We start from the raw sequence: 19,796 nt of genomic DNA on the forward strand, positions 1-19,796 counted from the left end.
GCATCCTTATCTACAACCTCTCACTTCCTCAATGAGGAACGATTGCATCAACATTAGGCCCTACATCTAACTACAAAGTATACCGAATATTTTCATTCTTTGGTAGTCATTCATACTGAGACAAAACACCATTCATATCACGTACAGAGCTACAGTGAGCCAGAGAGATCAAACTGCACAGAGAGAGCTGCATGAAAACATCCGTAATGAATCCCACAGGGATGGGAGCTGTTGCATCTCTCTATGGTAACTCGCATATTTTCGTTTAGGAAAAGATATGCACATACCCAAACAATACAGTTACTGAGACAAACACACTAGATTATACAATGAAAACAGTGCTAGATTCAATGCTTATATTGGAAGGCAGAAAAGCATAAGTATTGAAAGAAAACACACATACACACATGCACTCGCACACACGCACACAATATGACTCTCTCCCTACCTTTTACGGTCAGTAGCGCAGCAGCCAGCTGTAAACATTGATATTCACTCCATGTTGTCGCGCAAAGAGGAGGAAGAGAGAGAGAAAGCGCGCGCGAGAGAGAGAGAGAGAGAGAGAGAGAGAGAGAGAGAGAGAGAGAGAGAGAGAGAGAGAGAGAGAGAGAGAGAGAGAGAGTAGTGGCAGCTCTAGGCTGTCATTACCCAGTCGTACAGTCTAGTCTGGCAGAGCTTTCTTACCTGGGTGTGTTTCTCTTCACATTACCATCCTTCCTCCCTCTCAGCTCAACCCTTTGACACAACGCAATCTGAAAATACTTTTTTCCTTTATCAGTGTGTGTGTGTGTGTGAGAGAGAGAGAGAGAGAGAGAGAGTGTATGTGACGGGTTTTCTTTTGTTTGTTTCCTGGAGGAGAGTGAAAGATCCACAAGCGACAGCCTCGTCTAGGTATATGCAGCAAGAGGCTATATGGTAGCCTTGGCAACAGAGCCAGAACGAGGGAGAGGGAGGGATAGAGAGAGGGAGTAGGGAGGAGGGAAGAATCATAACACATCGCTGAGCAGTGAGCACCCCCACTGTCCCCTCTCATACCAAGCTGTAGGCTTTGCCACCCACCTCTCCCTTTCCCTGTCTTTTCCCTCTCTCTCTGTTGCTCATCCTTTTCCCCCCCTCCTCTCTCCATCTCTTTATGTCATCACCTCGCGTTCTCCTACGCTCACCATCTCTCTCTTTCCCTTTCACTCTCTCTCTCTCCAGCTATCTCTCTCTTTATTCCTCCCCATCTCTCTCTAGCTATATGTGATGTAATACTCATGGTAGCTTTTCTTTGGCAGCCCTCTGAACTGACCAGGAGTCCATAAGCCATCAACACAGATACACAACAAGACATGCTCTCCCTCTGTCTCTGTCTATGTTCCCCCCCCATCTCATTAACACCAAAACAGTTCAATAATAATACAGTAAAGCACATGCTCTCTCTAAGCAGGCTTTAGCTCAGCGGGATACTGCGGTATTGTGACGCACGTAACTGTTTTTTTTTAATAACGGGCGGTCATATGCACACACGCATATGCACAGACAAACACACGTTGTTCCCTGGAGGTCATCCGCGGGTAGGGCAAACCGACTACAGGTTAAAGATACTGGAAAAGGCCTGATACCCAGCAGCCTTGAGTTGACAGGCTCCATGGTCACCATGTTGGAATTCTTACATCACTTTGCCATGACGGAGATGTTATCATGTCCATTTAAATTCCTCACCAATAACATAGCTGGACATTTAGAAATGACAAGCCTTGAACAATCAAACAGTGCACTGCTCTCTATCTGATTTCCAACCTAATATGCATTTCAAATTACTGTGGGGGCAAAAGTGAAAGTAATGTAGGCGCCAATACTGTGCAACAGTCTACTCTAATGTATGAATATTTCCTGGTCAAAACATAACATGGTGAGGTGTTCCTCTAGTGAAAATGTAGGACATCTAGTGGTAAATATCTGTCACTGCAGAAGCATCATTTATAGACTAGTGTGAACACAGGCCTGTATCATACCATCAGTTTTGATTGCTTTTATTCAGCTGAATATCCAGACCTTATTGGGTCAGTAATTGCATGTTCATTAACATGGTTTGTATCCTTCAATGGTAAATGCACACGTAAACAGGAGCAATCAAAAAACCTGAACGGTACATCGTCTTCCTGCAGCCCTGTAGACAACCCTATAGTCTGTAGTCAGATGGGACTTTGACCTCTATCAAACAGCATGTTTGTTCAACAGCCTCCCTGTCTATCAGTGTTTATGCCATAAAACACGTGGCTGATGGCCAGGGATGCTAACATATCTACTGGTGGATTTGCATTAGGCTGCGGGTGAATCAAATCAAATTGATTTATATAGCCCGTCTTACATCAGCTGATATCTCAAAGTGCTGTACAGAAACCCAGCCTAAAACCCCAAACAGCAAGCAATGCAGGTGTAGAAGCACGGTGGCTAGGAAAAACTCCCTAGAAAGGCCAAAACCTAGGAAGAAACCTAGAGAGGAACCAGGCTATGAGGGGTGGCCAGTCCTCTTTTGGCTGTGCTGGGTGAAGCCTTCAACTCACTACTGTAGAGATCATCTCACTTCTTCAAGGGACGATCAGTTGTTTTGAACTACATACTGCCACTATAGTCCACGACTAGACTATGCAATATGGCCTGCTTCCCTGACCTATAGTTTAGCCTAGTCCTGAACTAAAAAGTGTATTCTATGGAGATTCTCTATTAAATATGCTATTTAGTTCAGGACTAGGCTCATTCTGGCTCTGGAGACACCACCCCTAAAGTTATATTCAGTTGGTAACGAACTTAGTGAAAAAGTTCATAAATGCATTAATATCAATGATCAATTATTGCAAAAAATGTATGAATAACATGGATATTTAAAGTTCAGATTTGGCCCGTTATGAGCAGAGAGAGATGAAAGTCTGAGGAAAAGGACTGAGAGAGTGACTAATGGTAACTACTTCTAAAATTCCAAAGATCCAATCAACCGTGGACGAATGATAGTATACCAGCTTCACATTGAAACGATGGTGTCCTTTGGGCAAATCCGATGTCAATGTAGCTTACAAAAACTCAACCTCATCTCACGTTGATTTTACTTTCCCATACAGCTTGTGTAAGAAAAGTTAGAGAAGTTACTTTCAACTATAGATAGTGTACACAAATCAGTCTGGAAGCTGATCAATGTCTAAATGTGTTGACCTGATAGCTCAGCTGAATCGAATGCAGCTTGTTTCCAAAGATAAACAGAGTACATTGAGGTAGGTATCTGGATGGTAGGCTAGCTCTTACTGAAGTGCATTACCCTTTATATACCAGTAGGAGTCACTGTTCAGGCAGAAATAATGGACTGTGGCTTTTGCATTTGTTTAGGTTGATGGCATGGCATGGCATTGAAACAATATGTGATTCAAACATACGATTTTACTATCAACATTGAAATAAGGTCAAATATGTCTAATCAAATCTGAAATACATTTTTATAATTAAATTTCAACGTATACATAGTTCTGACGATTGTTGAAATTAGATTGATGTAACAACCAGTTAGTCAGGTTAAGTCAATGTATTTAGTTGAAGTTTTACCCTAATTTCAATGTTTACAATGCTGGTTGAAATTAGAGGTTGCTGACTTTTTTCAAATCCAATGTATTATCCACGTTGATTCGACGTCACAATACGTATAAAAATTCCATTGAAACAACATTGATTCAACCAGTGTGTGCCCAGTGGGATGTGCGTGAACGGATGGGTTAAAAAGTAGACTCAGTGTAATGAAGTTGCCACGAGCAGCACCGCAGATATTGCGATTAGCAAGATGCAAGACCTCACTTCCACACAGTATCTACGTGCATGGGTTCGCTTCACACTGTTAGAGCTTGGTACTGTAGGTACGGGACCAAAACAGTTAGCGTCACGCTTCAACGCTCTTAGAGGTTGCGGATAGTGACCCACTATGCTGTTAACTTTGTGCACCTACATCATATCGCTGAGTTTACCTTTAATGACTACGGGGCCATAGTTGCGAACATAAGCAACCATTCAAATTCAAACCGTTTCTCTGGCTCAAAATGCGTATCAGCCAATTCAAATTGTCGATTTACTTGCACGTGACATGGATTTTTTTCAAGACTCTCTTCAGCGGACACAGATTGCAAAGAAACCCTTAAATTATTGTGAAGCATGGGAGGTTGGCGGCACCTTAATTGGAGAGGAAGAGCTTGTGGTAATGGCTGGAGCAGAATCAGTGGAATGGTATTAAATACATGATGATGCCATTCCATTAACTCCATTACAGACATTACTATGAGCCGTCATCCCCTCAGTAGCCTCCACTGTTGTGAAAAGAAAAATGCTTGAGTTTCCGAGATTGAATTCCGAGTTGGATGACCATTCAAAACGTTAAATTTAAAAAAAATCTCGACCTCTCTAATAGTTCATAATTCTCGCCAACGCCAGAGAGAAGACATCGTAGTAACCACCATTTATCTACCTCTAGGCTGCTGTACATATTTTTTGTTGTTGTCATTCTATAGATTTAAACGGAATGTATTTAGAATTTATGAGAATACATTTTCCAGAAATAGTTTTACTAGCTCTGTGTATTCTCAAGTCAAATAGAAAAAAAAGTGAAGGAGTACCACTCCTCGCTCTACAACCTGCAATCTGATACTGATACAGCCAAGTGTCTTCCTCTATTAAGACTGCCGATTCAAATACTCTGGACCTGCAGTAAACTTCTTTAAAATAACTGCAATACTAATGAGAGTGCAACCTATAATCCTACTGTACACGTTGTAATGCTCATCCTCGAGTCACATAACACGTGACAAAGCAGATGATTATCAAAATGCATGTAAAACATTTAGGTGTACACGTCCATGTAATATAGGCTATGCAATAGCAGTGTGTTTGTGTGCACGGCTGGAAAAGTTAGCTCCTTATTAATTTCATTCTTAATCTTCATTTTAAAGCTGTTAGCTGTCGGCTATGTCCCTTTTCAACACACTAACGCAATACATGTAAATCTACATTTCAAAAATGGGGGGGGGACTCATGTGAGATTCGAACACTTTCCACAATCTGCAACAGTTACGTGGACTAGGCACTTTACACAGAGAGCAATTTGACCAGTCAGTCAAACACAAGTGATAGTTGCTTTGATGATCAGAATGTGTTGTTGAACTGAGGAATGTTGAAGCAGGAATCAGCAGGTCGTGCCACCCCACTTCTTGTGTAGTGTTTTCACTTCGAACTAAAACAAGGGGGTTGAGCCCTGAGCCACCTTGGGCTGGCCTTCTGGGCAAGTTGTGTCTTTGTGTTAATCCCGCCCATTCTAATAACCCTGCTGCCCCGGAGATGGAGAGGAAGTGAAAGTCACTTGCAACCTAATGTTAAAGCCACCAGAAACAAACAGAGCAGATGAAGTCAACATACATCATTCTCTGTTCTTAGATCTGAATCAACTCGACCCCAAAAGAGAAAAAGAAGCGATAAAAAGACTGCTCATGACCAATCCAGGAACCGCATAAACATTGGAATTAATTTGAAAGCTGAAAGAGTTCATTGACTGGTAACGTTAAGTAAGTGTTGGGTTGCATTTTTTGCCTGCTAGCTAGTAACCTTAGTGTGTTCAATGTTCAAATTAGACAACACAGTTACACTACTGTTCAAAAGTTGGGGTCACTTAGAAATGTCCTTGTTTTTGAAAGAAAAGTTCATTTTTGGTCCATTAAAATAACATCAAATTGATCAGAAATACACTGTAGACATTGTTAATGTTGTAAATTACTATTGTGGCTGGAAATGGCTGATTTTTAATGGAATATCTACATAGGCGTACAGAGGCCCATTATCAGCAACCATCACTCCTGTGTTCCAATGGAACGTTGTGTTAGCTAATCCAAGTTTATCATTTTTAAAGGCTAATTGATCATTAGAAGACCTGTGTACTACTCCCTTCACAGAACAGCGCAAACTGGCTCTTACCAGAATAGAAAGAGGAGTGGGAGGCCCCGGTGCACAACTGAGCAAGAGGACAAGTACATTAGAGTGTCTAGTTTGAGAAACAGACGCCTCACAAGTCCCCAACTGGCAGCTTGATTAAATAGTACTGGCAAAACACCAGTCTCAACGTCAACAGTGAAGAAGCGACTCCGGGATGCTGGCTTTCTAGGCAGAGTTGCAAAGAAAAAGACATATCTCAGACTGGCCAATACAAATAAAAGATTAAGATGGGCAAAAGAACACAGCCACTGAACAGAGGAACTCTTCCCTTTTGACATTGAGACTCGTCAATACATGTTAGAATAACCTTTGTCAGTGATTACAGCTGTGTGTCTCTCTAAGAGCTTTGCACACCTGGATTGTACAATATTAAAACATTTCAAGTTCTGTCAAGTTGGTTGTTGATCATTGCTAGACAGCCATGTTCAAGTCTTGTCATAGATTTTCAAGTCGATTTAAGTCAAAACTGTAACTAGGCAACTCAGGAACATTCAATGTTGTCTTGGTAAGCAACTCCAGTGTATATTTGGACTTGTGTTTTTGGTTATTGACCTGCTGAAAGGTGAATTTGTCTCCCAGTGTCTGTTGGAAAGCAGAATGAACCTGGTTTTCCTCTAGGATTTTGCCTGTGCTTAGCTCGATTCCATTTATTGTTAGCCTAAAAAAACTCCCTAGTCCTTGCCGATGACAAGCATACCCATAACATGATGCAGCCACCACCATGCTTGAAAATATGAAGAGTGGTACTCAGTGACGTGTTGTGTTGGATTTGCCCGAAACATAACCATTTGTATTTAGGACATAAAGTAAATTTCTTTGCCACATTTTTTGCAGTTTTACTTTAGTGCCTTACTGCAAAAAGGACACAAGTTTTGGAATATTTTTATTCTGTACAGAATTCCTTCTTTTCATTTTGTTATGTAGGTTAGTATTGTGGAGTAACTACAATGTTGTTGATCCATTCTCAGTTTTCTATCACAACCATTAAACTCTAACTGTTTTAAAGTCACCATGGTGAAATCCCTGAGCGGTTTCCTTCGTCTCCGGCAACTGAGTTAAGAAAGACGCCTGTATCTTTGTAGCGACTGGGTGTATTGATACACCATCCAAAGTTTAATGAATAACTTAACCATGCTCAAAGGGATATTCAATGTCTGTTTTTTGTTGGTTTTACCCATCTACCAATAGGTGCCCTTCTTTGCAAGATATTGAAAAACCTTCCTGGTCTTTGTGGTTGAATCTGTGTTTGAAATTCAACTGTCACGGTTGTCGTAAGAACGGGACCAAGGCGCAGTGGATGTTGAATTCCACATATTTATTACAAAGTGAAACTTTAAGCAAAAGCAAATAAATCAATGAACAAACAATGAAACGTGACTACGTGGTGCACATGCACAAACACAAAACACTATCCCACAAACACAGGTGGGAAAAATAGCTACTTAAATATGATCCCCAATTAGAGGCAACGATTACCAGCTGTCTCTAATTGGGAACCAAACCAAAACACACATTTTAAACTAGAACACCCCCTCGTCACGCCCTGACTTACTACACCATAGAGAAACTCTATGGTCAGGGTGTGACAATACCCCCTCCCCCCCAAAGGTACGGACTCCAGCCGCAAAACCTGAAACCAAAAGGGAGGATTTGGGGGGGTGACTAGTGTCGGGGGCAGCTCCGGTGCGGGTTGTAGCCCCCCCCAGACCCCGGATCTGACCCTGGCACCGGGCTGAACAACGTGCCTGGACTGGGCATCGGTGCAGAGAAGGGCTCCAGCCCTGGAGCTGGGTTGGACGCCGTGCCTAGACTGGGCATCGGCTCAGAGGAAGGCTCCGGCCATGGAGCTGGGTTGAACGCCGCGCCCGGACTGGGCACCGGCGCAGAGGAAGGCTCCGGCCTTGGAGCTGGGCTGGTCGCCATGCCTGGACTGGGCACCGGCGCTGAGGAAGGCTTTGGCCTAGGAGCGGGACTGGATGCCGTGTCTGGACTGGACACCGGCGCAGAGGAGGGCTCCTGCCATGGAGCTGGACTGGACACCGTGCTTGGACTGGACACCGGCGCAGAGGAAGGCTCTTGCCAAGGAGCGGGACTGGACACCGTGCCTAGACTGGGCACCTGGCGCAGAGGAAGGCTCCGGCCTTGGAGCGGGACTGGACGCCGTGCCTGGAAGCTCCGGACCGTTGACCCTCACTGGAGGTTCCGGACCGTGGACCGTCGCAAGGGGTTCCGGACCGTGAACCGTCGCAGGAGGTTCCGGACCGTGGACCGTCGCAAGAGGTTCTGGACCGTGGACCGTCGCAGGAGGTTCCGGACTGGGAACCGTCGCCAGAAGCTCCGGACTGGGAACCGTCGCCGGAAGTTCCGGACTGGGAACCGTCGCCGGAAGCTCCGGACTGAGAACACCCCCTTGTCACGCCCTGACCTACTACACCATAGAGAAACAAGGGCTCTCTATGGTCAGGGCGAGACATCAATGCTTGACTGAGTGAACCTACTCCTCTTATGTCGTCAGCCATTGAGAGACTCCAGGGAGCTACGGTTTTCTCTAAATTGGATTTACGGAACACGTACAATCTGGTGTGCATCAGACAGGGAGACAAGTGGAAGACAGCATTCAACACCCCAAATGGAGATTATGAGTACCGTGTCATGCCGTTTGAACTTACAAATGCCCCAGGCATTTTCCAGGCCCTGGTTAATGATGTGCTGCATGACTTCATTCACCAGTTTGTGTTTGTGTACATGGATGACATCGTCATCTTCTCTAGGTCCATGCTTGAACACATCCAACAGCTAGGTTCAGCTAGGTTCTTCAAAGACTCCTCTCTCACCACTTGTTCGTGAAAGCAGAAAAGTGTAAGTTTCCCGTCCCTCAGATCACCTTCCTGGGGTACATCGTGTCTCAGGGCTTGTTACAGATGGACTCCCAAAAGGTAGAAGCAGTGGTCAACTGGCCGCGACCCAGCACAGTCAAGCAAGTCCAGCGCTTTTTGGGTTTTGCCAATTTCTACCGGAGATTTGTGAGAGACTTTAGTTCTGTGGATGCGCAATTGACAGCGCTGACCAAGGGCTCAGCTGGGCATGTAAGCTGGACCCCTGATGCTGAGAAGGTGTTCCAGGACTTGAAACGTCAGTTTTTTTCTGCACCCATTCTAGAACATGCAGATCCTTCTTTTCCCTTCATGGTAGAGATGGATGCCTCTGACGTTGGCGTGGGTGCGGTTCTGTCTCAGCGCTCAGCTAAAGACCAAAAGCTTCATCCCTGTGCCTTCTTCTCCAAGCGTCTCACTCCAGTGGAGAGGAACTATGATGTCGGCAATCGGGAGCTTTTTGCGGTCAAACTGGAGAAGTGGCGGCACTGGTTGGAAAGTTCGGAACATCCCTTTACGGTTATGACTGACCACAAGAACCTGGCCTACATCGAGGAGGCTAAACATCTCAGTCCCCGACAGGCTCATTGGGCTCTTTTCTTCACTCGGTTCAGATTCACGTTATCTTACCGTCCGGGGTCTAAGAATGTGAAGCCGGATGCCCTTTCTTGCCAGTTCCCCAGCTCCAGTGAGGATTGGCCGCTTGGATCCATCATCCCCCGGTGTCCTGGGGTATAGAGACTGTAGTTAGGGAGGCGCAAGGTAGGGAGGCAGTTCCTGACGGCTGCCCACCTAACAGACTTTTTGTCCCTCTTGGGGCACGGTCCAAGGTAATTGAGTGGGGTCACTCATCGCATCTCACCTCTCATCTGGGAGGGCAGTGAATGCTAGAGTTTCTGAGGAGGAGGTTTTGGTGGCATTCGGCGGAGGCGGACACTCTGACCTTTGTGGCTGCCTGTCCGACATGCATCCGGGACAAGACTCCTCGTCAGCAGCAGGAGCTGTAACAGGTTCTGTGTTATTGGAGTGTTGTTGCCTTAGGCTACCGCTGGAGGGCACCCTTACCTTGTTTTCTAGTTTCCAGGTTACCCTGATTATTTCTTATTGGTTTCACCTGCGTTTAATTACCTTCTCTGTTCACCTGGTTGCCTGGTTATTTAGGTTCCTCAGTTGGCCTGTATCATTGCTTTGGTCTCATGTTTGGTTAATATGCTCTTGTGCTGCTGCTTTGTTTCTTTTAAGACTCTTGTCACGTTTTACCAGGATCAGTAGAGAGGCAGAGTCAGTTGCAGGAGACAGAAGTCCGGAGTGATAGTGTTTAAATGGGAAATCCGGAAACAACACAAGAAGCCGAAAGGCACAGGGCACACACAATACTCAACGAGGGAAAACACGTTCCCAAAACAAAAATGACGCACGGGGCGCAGCCCGGTCAATTATAGAATAAAGAGAGCAGCACTCATTAACATCTGTCCAGAGTGGACATAAAACAATCCCGCACGAAATCCTGAACTGAAAAGACACACTAAATAACCCCCCACTAATGACAGACAAGAACAGCCAGACAAAACCAAAAGACACAGAAACATTGATCGGTGGCAGCTAGTAGGCCGGCGATGACGACCGCCGAGCGCCGCCCGGCCGAGGAAGGGCGCCACCTTCTGTGGATACTGTGACAACTCTAAGTAAAAGTTCTGAATTTACCCCTACCTCTGCTTACTGTGTTTCTCTGCACCTGGGTTTGAGTTCGTACAAGGATTATTGTCACACCTTAAAGATAATCAAATATATTATTGGTTACATACACATATTTAGCAGATGTTATTGCTGGTGTAGCGAAATTCTTGTAATAATTGTATGTGTGGTGTACAGAGCTGAGCTAGGTCGCTAGGTGTACGGTGTTTCCTCCGAAACATTGGTGCGGCTGGCTTCTGGGTTGGATGCGCGCTGTGTTAAGAAGCAGTGCGGATTGGTTGGGTTGTGTTTCGGAGGACACATGGCTCTCGACCTTCGCCTCTCCCGAGTCCGTGCGGGAGTTGTAGCGATGAGACAAGACAGTAACTACTAACAATTGGATACCACGAAATTGGGGAGAAAAAAGGGGTAAAAAATTACTAAAAACAATAAAAAATAAAAATATTTTTAAAAAACTATTAAAAAAAATAATGCTATTTATGTCACAATAGGGTTAAATATATGGGTCATGACAGTGTTATGATCATATTATGGCAGGTTACGACAAGTTATGTCAGCTGTTATGACATTACCTTCCGTAGACACCTGAAACCCCACCTCTTTAAGGAATACCTGGGATAGGATATAGTAATCCTTCTAACCCAACCAAAAAAAAAAATATATATAGATGTACTATTGTAAAGTGGTTATTCCACTGGAAATCATAAGGTCAATGCACCAATTTGTAAGTCGCTCTGGCTAAGAGCGTCTGCTAAATGACGTAAATGTAAATGTAAAATTATGAAATGATTATGATCTTGTCATAAAGTGTTATGACACTGGGTGTACAGTAAAGTGTTACCTAATGGTAATAATGTCATCACTACTGGTAACATTGTGTATTTTCATATTATGATGTGTCCTGTGGAAGTGTTTCAGAGGAGAGGACAGTGGAGTGGGTCTGATAACATAATTATCTGTACAGAGAGATTGTGAGCCCTGCATATTAAGAGTGTCCAAACTAAACAAGGTGGATATGAACTGGAACATGGTTTTGGCAGTAAAGACGTAAACATCCACAGTCACTGGTCATGATCGGAATTACAGCTTGACACATGAGGGTGAGAGGGAGAGAGGAAGGCAGAGAGAGAAAGAGAGAGAATTCTCACAGGGGTAGATAGTGGAAAATGACAGTTTCATACAGACATATGAAACTCTATGCCTTTAATGGATGGTTGGGACAGAGATTTCAAATGTAAAAAGATGTTAAAAAGAACTCTCCCTTTAGCCAAGCATTTGGACATTGAGTACAGTATGGTGTCCTGTGTGAATTTAAGGATTTTCTCTCTCTTCTCTTCTCTCTGAGGACCTCAGGACTACCTGGCCTGATGACTCCTTGCTGTCCCCAGTCCACCTGGTCGTGCTGCTGCTCCAGTTTCAACTGTTCTGCTTGCGGCTATGGAACCCTGACCTGTTCACCGGACGTGCTACCTTGTCCGGGACCAGCTGTTTTCGACTCTCTCTCTCTATCGCACCTGCTGTCTCTAACCTTGAATGATCGGCTATAAAAAGCCAACTGACATTCACTCCTGAGGTGTTGACCTGTTGCACCCTCTACAACCACTGTAATTATTATTATTTGACTCTGCTGGTCATCTATGAACGTTTGAACATCTTGTCCATGTACGTACTGTTATAATCTCCACCCGGCACAGCCAGAAGAGGACTGGCCACCCCTCAGAGCCTGGTTCCTCTTGATTTCTTCCTATGTTCCTGCCTTTCTAGGGAGTTTTTCCTAGCCTCTGTGCTTCTACATCTGCATTGCTTGCTGTTTGGGGTTTTAGGCTGGGTTTCTGTATAGCACTTTGTGACATTGGCTGATGTAAAAAGGGCTTTATAAATACATTTTATTCAGTACAGAACAGTACAGTCCAATACAACAGAGGGACTCTGTGATCCTGACTGAAGAGGAGTTATCCCCCCTCCCCCGCCTAAAGAATGTATTTTTAACAGAAAACAGGATCCTCCATTATAGTGAATGGGAAAATGTCAATCTTCGTGTAAACAAAAATATGTTTAGAAAATAGTCATGGTCCCAGTAATTGTTTCTAATACACCAGATGTGTGTCCTTGAACTGATTATTACAGAAGAAGTTATAAAGATAATTAAGTTGCTAATGGCAGCCTCTAGTACTCAATGAGAGGGGGCAGCACTGAGCTGTCTTGCAACGTCACATCCTGGAGTAGCTCAAACTGTGCGTATTATGTATCCATGAGACGCCATCTTAATCTACATGATTTGGCTTCAATGCACTATTGAGTCTTCACATAGGAATTAATGATGTCACGTGATCGATGGCTTTGTCCATTCATATACAGTCATCGCTTTCTCCTCTCCTCCCCTTCCTCCCTGAACTTAGCCTGCCCTGGTTGCCATATCAGGCAAACTCCTGGTTAAAACAACAAAATCTGGCAACCCTGAACTCTGTATAAGCTTAAACTACCCTTTCTGCAGACACTGAGGGGCCCCGTCCATCTTTTCCTAGGATAATCATTATGTGGAGTTTCCGGGAGTAAGACATCGTTAAACTCACAAGTACAGTTGATATTCCAGGAAGTGAATAAGAAACATTCCCAGTTTACTTTAGGTCCCAATGTGACTTAAATGGGTATTTCTTTCATGGGGCTCCTTGGGGAATATCTAACATGAAATGCTGACACAAGCACACAAACATTTGTTTTCATAACGTTTTTCTCTCCAAACCAGAGAGGCCGAGAGCAGCGGAGGGAGCAGAGGGAACAGTCTTAGTGTACTAGAGTATGTGACAGAGGGAAGGCGAGGCCCATTTGGATCTGACCGTTTTAAAAACATCCTCCCATAATTATCTTATATTTATTTTAATTAAACCAGTGGAATCGTGGCGGGGAAAAACGTGTCTGCCCATCCGGTGTAAAGGTGTTATACAGACAGGCTCAACCTCTATTGTTGACACATGCTCAACTTTCCATCTCCCTGTGAGAGACAGACTCAACCTCTCTAAGTCTTGGAGCAAAGTAGCTCTCCCCCTGGAGACCCCCTTTGCTTCCAGGCTTTTGCTCCAGCCGTAATCTAACACATCTGATCCAGCTAATGAATGTCCTGATGGGTAGCTGATTAGCAGAATCAGGTTTGTTAGAACTGTCACAAACTCTTGCATTCCTAGGAGTTTTCCAGTCCAAAACCTGCACCCTTACTCTTACAGATCATTCTATGCTGGTTGAAACTCGACTTGTCTTAGTCTACCTGATGAGCTGACCTACTAGTGAAAAATACACCTAATACTCGCAGATCTAAAAGGAAGGGAATCAACGAGGGTAGAAGGAAGGGAGTCAACAAGGGTAGAAGGAAGGGAGCAAGGTTTTTGGATTATAATGCAGCCCTAAAGCCCCTTGAAGACACCTCGGGACACGTGTGGCCAGCAGCCAGTATATATAACCACTTTTCCTTAATTAGGAATGTCCATTGTGTTCAGTATTTGCCCTGGCTGGAACCTGGGTGCTTTTGTTTCCTTTCCTCCCTTCTTCTTTTGAAGGAGGGCAAACATTCATGTACCTAAAAAAAATGTACTCAAAAGGCACCCTGGGAAATAAATATGCAAATAAGCCTATACCCTAGTGTTAAAACAACACCCTAAAACGAGTTAGGTAACAACACAGGAGTTAATTATCTAACACTGAGAAAGTGTAACAGCATCAGCTCTAATAAAGTGTTAATTTAAGTAGGAATTTGCAACACCGATGGTGGCTGACCTTTAGTCCATCATAAGAAGGTGAATTTCCATTCTAGTATTCTAAAGGCTTATGATATACAGCATGTAATGTATTGTCAGAAAGAGTTTAATTTTAAAGGCTAATAAGGCTAGTGGAACCACTCATAAAAGGTTCTAGGCCTCCCGAGTGGCGCAGAGGTCTAAGGCACAACCGTCTGTGATCGGGAGTCCCATAGGGCGGTGCACAATTGACCCAGCTTCGTCCAGGTTAGGGGAGGGTTTAGCCAGGGGGGGCTTTACTTGGCTCCCCGCGGTCTAGCAACTCCTTGTGGGGGGCCGGGTGCCTGCAGGCTGACCTCAGTCATCAGGTTTCTTCCGACACATTGGCGGGCGGATGTTAAGAAGCGTGGTTTGGCAGGTCATGTTTCGGAGGACGCATGACTTGACCTCCGCCTCCCGAGCCCGTTGGTGAGTTGCAGCGATGGGACAAGATCCAAATCGGGGGAAAAAGGGGGTACATTTATTTAAATGCTATATATATATATATACTGCTCAAAAAAATTAAGGGAACACTTAAACAACACAATGTAACTCCAAGTCAATCACACTTCTGTGAAATCAAACTGTCCACTTAGGAAGCAACACTGATTGACAATACATTTCACATGCTGTTGTGCAAATGGAATAGACAACAGGTGGAAATTATAGGCAATAAGCAAGACACCCCCAATAAAGGAGTGGTTCAGCAGGTGGTGACCACAGACCACTTCTCATTTCCTATGCTTCCTGGCTGATGTTTTGGTCACTTTTGAATGCTGGCGGTGCTTTCACTCTAGTGGTAGCATGAGACGGAGTCTACAACCCACACAAGTGGCTCAGGTAGTGCAGCTCATCCAGGATGGCACATCAATGCGAGCTGTGGCAAGAAGGTTTCTGTGTCTGTCAGCTTAGTGTCCAGAGCATGGAGGCGCTACCAGGAGACAGGCCAGTACATCAGGAGATGTGGAGGAGGCCGTAGGAGGGCAAGTGTATATATACTGCTCAAAAAAATAAAGGGAACGCTTAAACAACACATCCTAGATCTGAATGAAAGAAATAATCTTATTAAATACTTTTTTCTTTACATAGTTGAATGTGCTGACAACAAAATCACACAAAAATAATCCATGGAAATCCAATTTATCAACCCATGGAGGCCTGGATTTGGAGTCACACTCAAAATGAAAGTGGAAAACCACACTACAGGCTGATCCAACTTTGATGTAATGTCCTTAAAACAAGTCAAAATGAGGCTCAGTAGTGTGTGTGGCCTCCACGTGCCTGTATGACCTCCCTACAACGCCTGGGCATGCTCCTGATTAGGTGGCGGATGGTCTCCTGAGGGATCTCCTCCCAGACCTGGACTAAAGCATCCGCCAACTCCTGGACAGTCTGTGGTGCAACGTGGCGTTGGTGGATGGAGCGAGACATGATGTCCCAGATGTGCTCAATTGGATTCAGGTCTGGGGAAGGGGCGGGCCAGTCCATAGCATCAATGACTTCCTCTTGCAGGAACTGCTGACACACTCCAGCCACATGAGGTCTAGCATTGTCTTGCATTAGGAGGAACCCAGGGCCAACCGCATCAGCATATGGTCTCACAAGATGTCTGAGGATCTCATCTCGGTACCTAATGGCAGTCAGGCTACCTCTGGCGAGCACATGGAGGGCTGTGCGGCCCCCCAAAGAAATGCCACAACACCATGACTGACCCACCACCAAACCGGTCATGCTGGAGGATGTTGCAGGCAGCAGAACGTTCTCCACGGCATCTCCAGACTCTGTCACGTTTGTCACGTGCTCAGTATGAACCTGCTTTCATCTGTGAAGAGCACAGGGCGCCAGTGGCGAATTTGCCAATCTTGGTGTTCTCTGGCAAATGCCAAACGTCCTGCACGGTGTTGGGCTGTAAGCATAACCCCCACCTGTGGACGTCGGGCTCTCATACCACCCTCATGGAGTCTGTTTCTGACCGTTTGACCAGACACATGCACATTTGTGGCCTGCTGGAGGTCATTTTGCAGGGCTCTGGCAGTGCTTCTCCTGCTCCTCCTTGCACAAAGGCAGAGGTAGCGGTCCTGCTGCTGGGTTGTTGCCCTCCTACGGCCTCCTCCACGTCTCCTGATGTACAGGCCTGTCTCCTGGTAGCGCCTCCGTGCTCTGGACACTACGCTGACAGACACAGCAAACCTTCTTGCCACAGCTCGCATTGATGTGCCATCCTGGATGAGCTGCACTACCTGAGCCACTTGTGTGGGTTGTAGACTCCGTCTCATGCTACCACTAGAGTGAAAGCACCGCCAGCATTCAAAAGTGACCAAAACATCAGCCAGGAAGCATAGGAAATGAGAAGTGGTCTGTGGTCACCACCTGCTGAACCACTCCTTTATTGGGGGTGTCTTGCTTATTGCCTATAATTTCCACCTGTTGTCTATTCCATTTGCACAACAGCATGTGAAATGTATTGTCAATCAGTGTTGCTTCCTAAGTGGACAGTTTGATTTCACAGAAGTGTGATTGACTTTGAGTTACATTGTGTTGTTTAAGTGTTCCCTTTATTTTTTTGAGCAGTGTATATATAATAATAAAGGGTTCTAGGAAGAACACCTTCAAAGATAAAAGAGGATAAAATAGTTATTGGTAGAACCGTTCATTGAGGTTTCTAGGCAGAACTCTTCATAGAGTGTTCTAGGTAGAACTATTTACAGGAGGTTTTATGAAGAACCCCAGATAGAGGGTTCTAGGTAGAACCCTTTGCAAAGAGCTTACTGCACTAAAAAGTGTTCCCCTATATCCCCTACTTTTCTAAGAGTGTAGGAATATTAAGAATGTTTGGAACAAAAAAATTACGTTATTAACTGTTCTCAAATAAAGGTTCTGTTTGGTTCTCAAATAAAAGTTTTGTTCCGGAACACTAGAGACTAACCCTAATCCGGTTAGGGCTGTGGCAGTCATGACATTTTGTCAGCCAGTTATTGTCATGCAAAAGACTGCTGGCCCCATGGTAATTGACCGTTAATTAACATTTACATGTTTAGCATCTCCTGGCCTCCACGCATACAAGCCAGTGATGAACACCTTTGGAACATCAACATTTTAAAAAGTCTAATAAGTCAATTTAATATACACCATCAGAATAAATTCATTATTTATTTTAGTCAGGTCTAAAGAAACATTATGATATGAAGAAAATGTATTTCAGAAGAACAGAATATGAGTTGGCCTGCTGTAGACTAAATTATCTGGCTATGCGCCATACCATAGGCTTTAGGCTAGTTCATTTAGCTGACAAGATAGGCACGTCCTGTGCTATTATTTGATATGGTTTTATAATAAGAAAAGTGTAAATGGACATAGCTGAATAAACTAGAAATGATATTTCCCCATTACAGAGCGACTGCTCATATGAAGTGGCTATGTTGAGCATAAAAGTGATCATTTGAAACAGGTCCTATATGCTAGATTTAGAATTATTTAGCAACTTTAGTTGTGAATGATACAAACCCTTACACTCAAAAAATTAGGAGTTCAACAAGGGTTCTTCTAAGATGCTCAAAGTTCTTTGAAGAACCTTATGTTACACCCTGATCTGTTTAACCTGTCTTTGTGGTTGTCTCCACCCCCCTCCAGGTGTTACCCATCTTCCTCATTATCCCCAGTGTATTTATACCTGTGTTCTCTGTTTGATGCCAGTTCGTCTTGTCTTGTCAGGTCTTACCAGCGTGTTTCTCCATCTCCCTGCTTTCTCAAGTTCTGTTTCCTAGTTTCCCCGGTTCTGACCATTCTGCCTGCCTTGACCCCGAACCTGCCTGCCATTTTGAACCTGTCTGACTCTGACCTGTTTGTGAACCTCTGCCTGTCATGACCCCGAACCTGCCTGCCATTTTGAACCTGTCTGACTCTGACCTGTTTGTGAACCTCTGCCTGTCATGACCCCGAGCCTGCCTGCTGTTCCTTACCTTATTGACTCTGGCCTGGATTACGGACCTCTGCCTGCCTTTGACCTGTCTTTTGCCTGCCCCCTGTTTGGGTCAATACACATGTGACTCTAGCTGTCTGCATCTGGGTCTTATCATGAGTTCTGATACCTTAGGGTTCTTGGCACTGAAAATGGCCCCCCAAAAGGTTCTTCCAAGAACTCCATAGGAGGTGGGGTTCATCGAGGAACCTCCTTATTTGGTATTTGTTGATTGATATCCATTAAATTGTGTCCATTTTGTGTTTTAGAAAAATTTGAACAAATATGAATAGATAGATGGTATAATCAGAAAACAATATACATTTAGATTATACAGGGGACAAACCTTAAATTTCTACATTTTTCAGTGAAGTGCCTACACCTGCTGTCCTTTCAGAATCAAATTCAAATGTTTCAGTTGGGCAGTTAGGTTCCTGCAAAACCCCCCACCAACTAAGGAGGTTACTCGATGAACAGAGCTTGAGAAGAAGAACCTTTTGGGGGCCATTTTCAGTGCCAAGAACCTTAAGGTTCTTTCGAAGAACTTTGAGAATCTTAGAAGAACCCTTGTTGAACCCCACATTTTTAGAGTGTGTTCCTGTAGCTACCCAGAGCTTAATTTGGGAAAACAAGTGAAATCTGGTCAGGAACATCAATAGTAACGTGTTCGCAACGAAACATACAGTGTATTCGGAAAGTATTCAGACACCTTGACTTTTTCCACATTTTGTTACGTCACAGCCTTATTCTAAAATGTATTGAATTGTTTTTCCCCCTCATCAATCTACACACAATACCCCATAATGACAAACAGATAAAAAAAACGGACATATTACATTTACATAAGTATTCAGACCCTTTACTCAGTGCTTTGTTGAAGCATCTTTGGCAGCGATTACAGCCTCGAGTCTTCTTGGGTATGACGCTACAAGCTTGGCACACCTGTATTTGGGGAGTTTCTGGGGCCCTGAGTGCTCTGGAGCAGGTTTTCAGCAAAGATCTCTCTGTACTTTGCTCCGTTCATCTTTCTCTCGATCCTGACTAGTCTCCCAGTCCCTGCCACTGAAAAACATCCCACCATGCTTCACCGTAGGGACAGTGTCAGGTTTCTTCCAGACGTGACACTTAGTATTCAGGCCAAAGAGTTCAATCTTGTTTCTCATGGTCTGAGAGTCCTTTAGGTGGCTTTTGACAAACTCCAAGCGGGCTGTCATGTGCTTTTTACTGAGGAGTGGCTTCCATCTGGCCACTACAATAAAGGCCTGATTGGTGGAGTGCTGCAGAGATGGTTGTTTTTCTGGAAGGTTCTCCCATCTTCACAGAGGAACTCTGAGACTCTGTCAGATTGACCAAACTTCGTCCATTTAAGAATGATGGAGGCCATTATGGTCTTGGAGACCTTCAATGCTGCAGACATGTATTGTTACCCTTCCCCAGATCTGTGCTTCGACACAATCCTGTCTCGGACCGCTACGGACAATTCCTTCGACCTCATGGCTTTTTGCT

The 19,796-nt window shown here is 44.5% G+C and overlaps 1 protein-coding gene across 2 annotated transcripts in view; it reads right to left on the reverse strand.

The window, feature by feature from the left end:
- LOC106561045 (protein tyrosine phosphatase non-receptor type 5) overlaps positions 1–987 on the reverse strand; it is a 35,689-nt gene extending 34,702 nt beyond the window's left edge. Inside the window, exon 1 of one of the 2 annotated variants that reach the window (XM_014124616.2) lies at positions 685–987. The gene's annotated coding sequence lies outside the window, so the exon portion shown is untranslated. Of the gene's footprint in view, positions 1–448; positions 602–684 lie in introns of those variants that run through there. The other variant, XM_014124617.2, reaches the window with a different exon arrangement.
- Between the last annotated feature and the right edge of the window lie 18,809 nt (positions 988–19,796).

This window comes from Salmo salar, chromosome ssa10 (assembly GCF_905237065.1).
Source record: "Salmo salar chromosome ssa10, Ssal_v3.1, whole genome shotgun sequence".
NCBI classification, from domain to species: domain Eukaryota; kingdom Metazoa; phylum Chordata; class Actinopteri; order Salmoniformes; family Salmonidae; genus Salmo; species Salmo salar.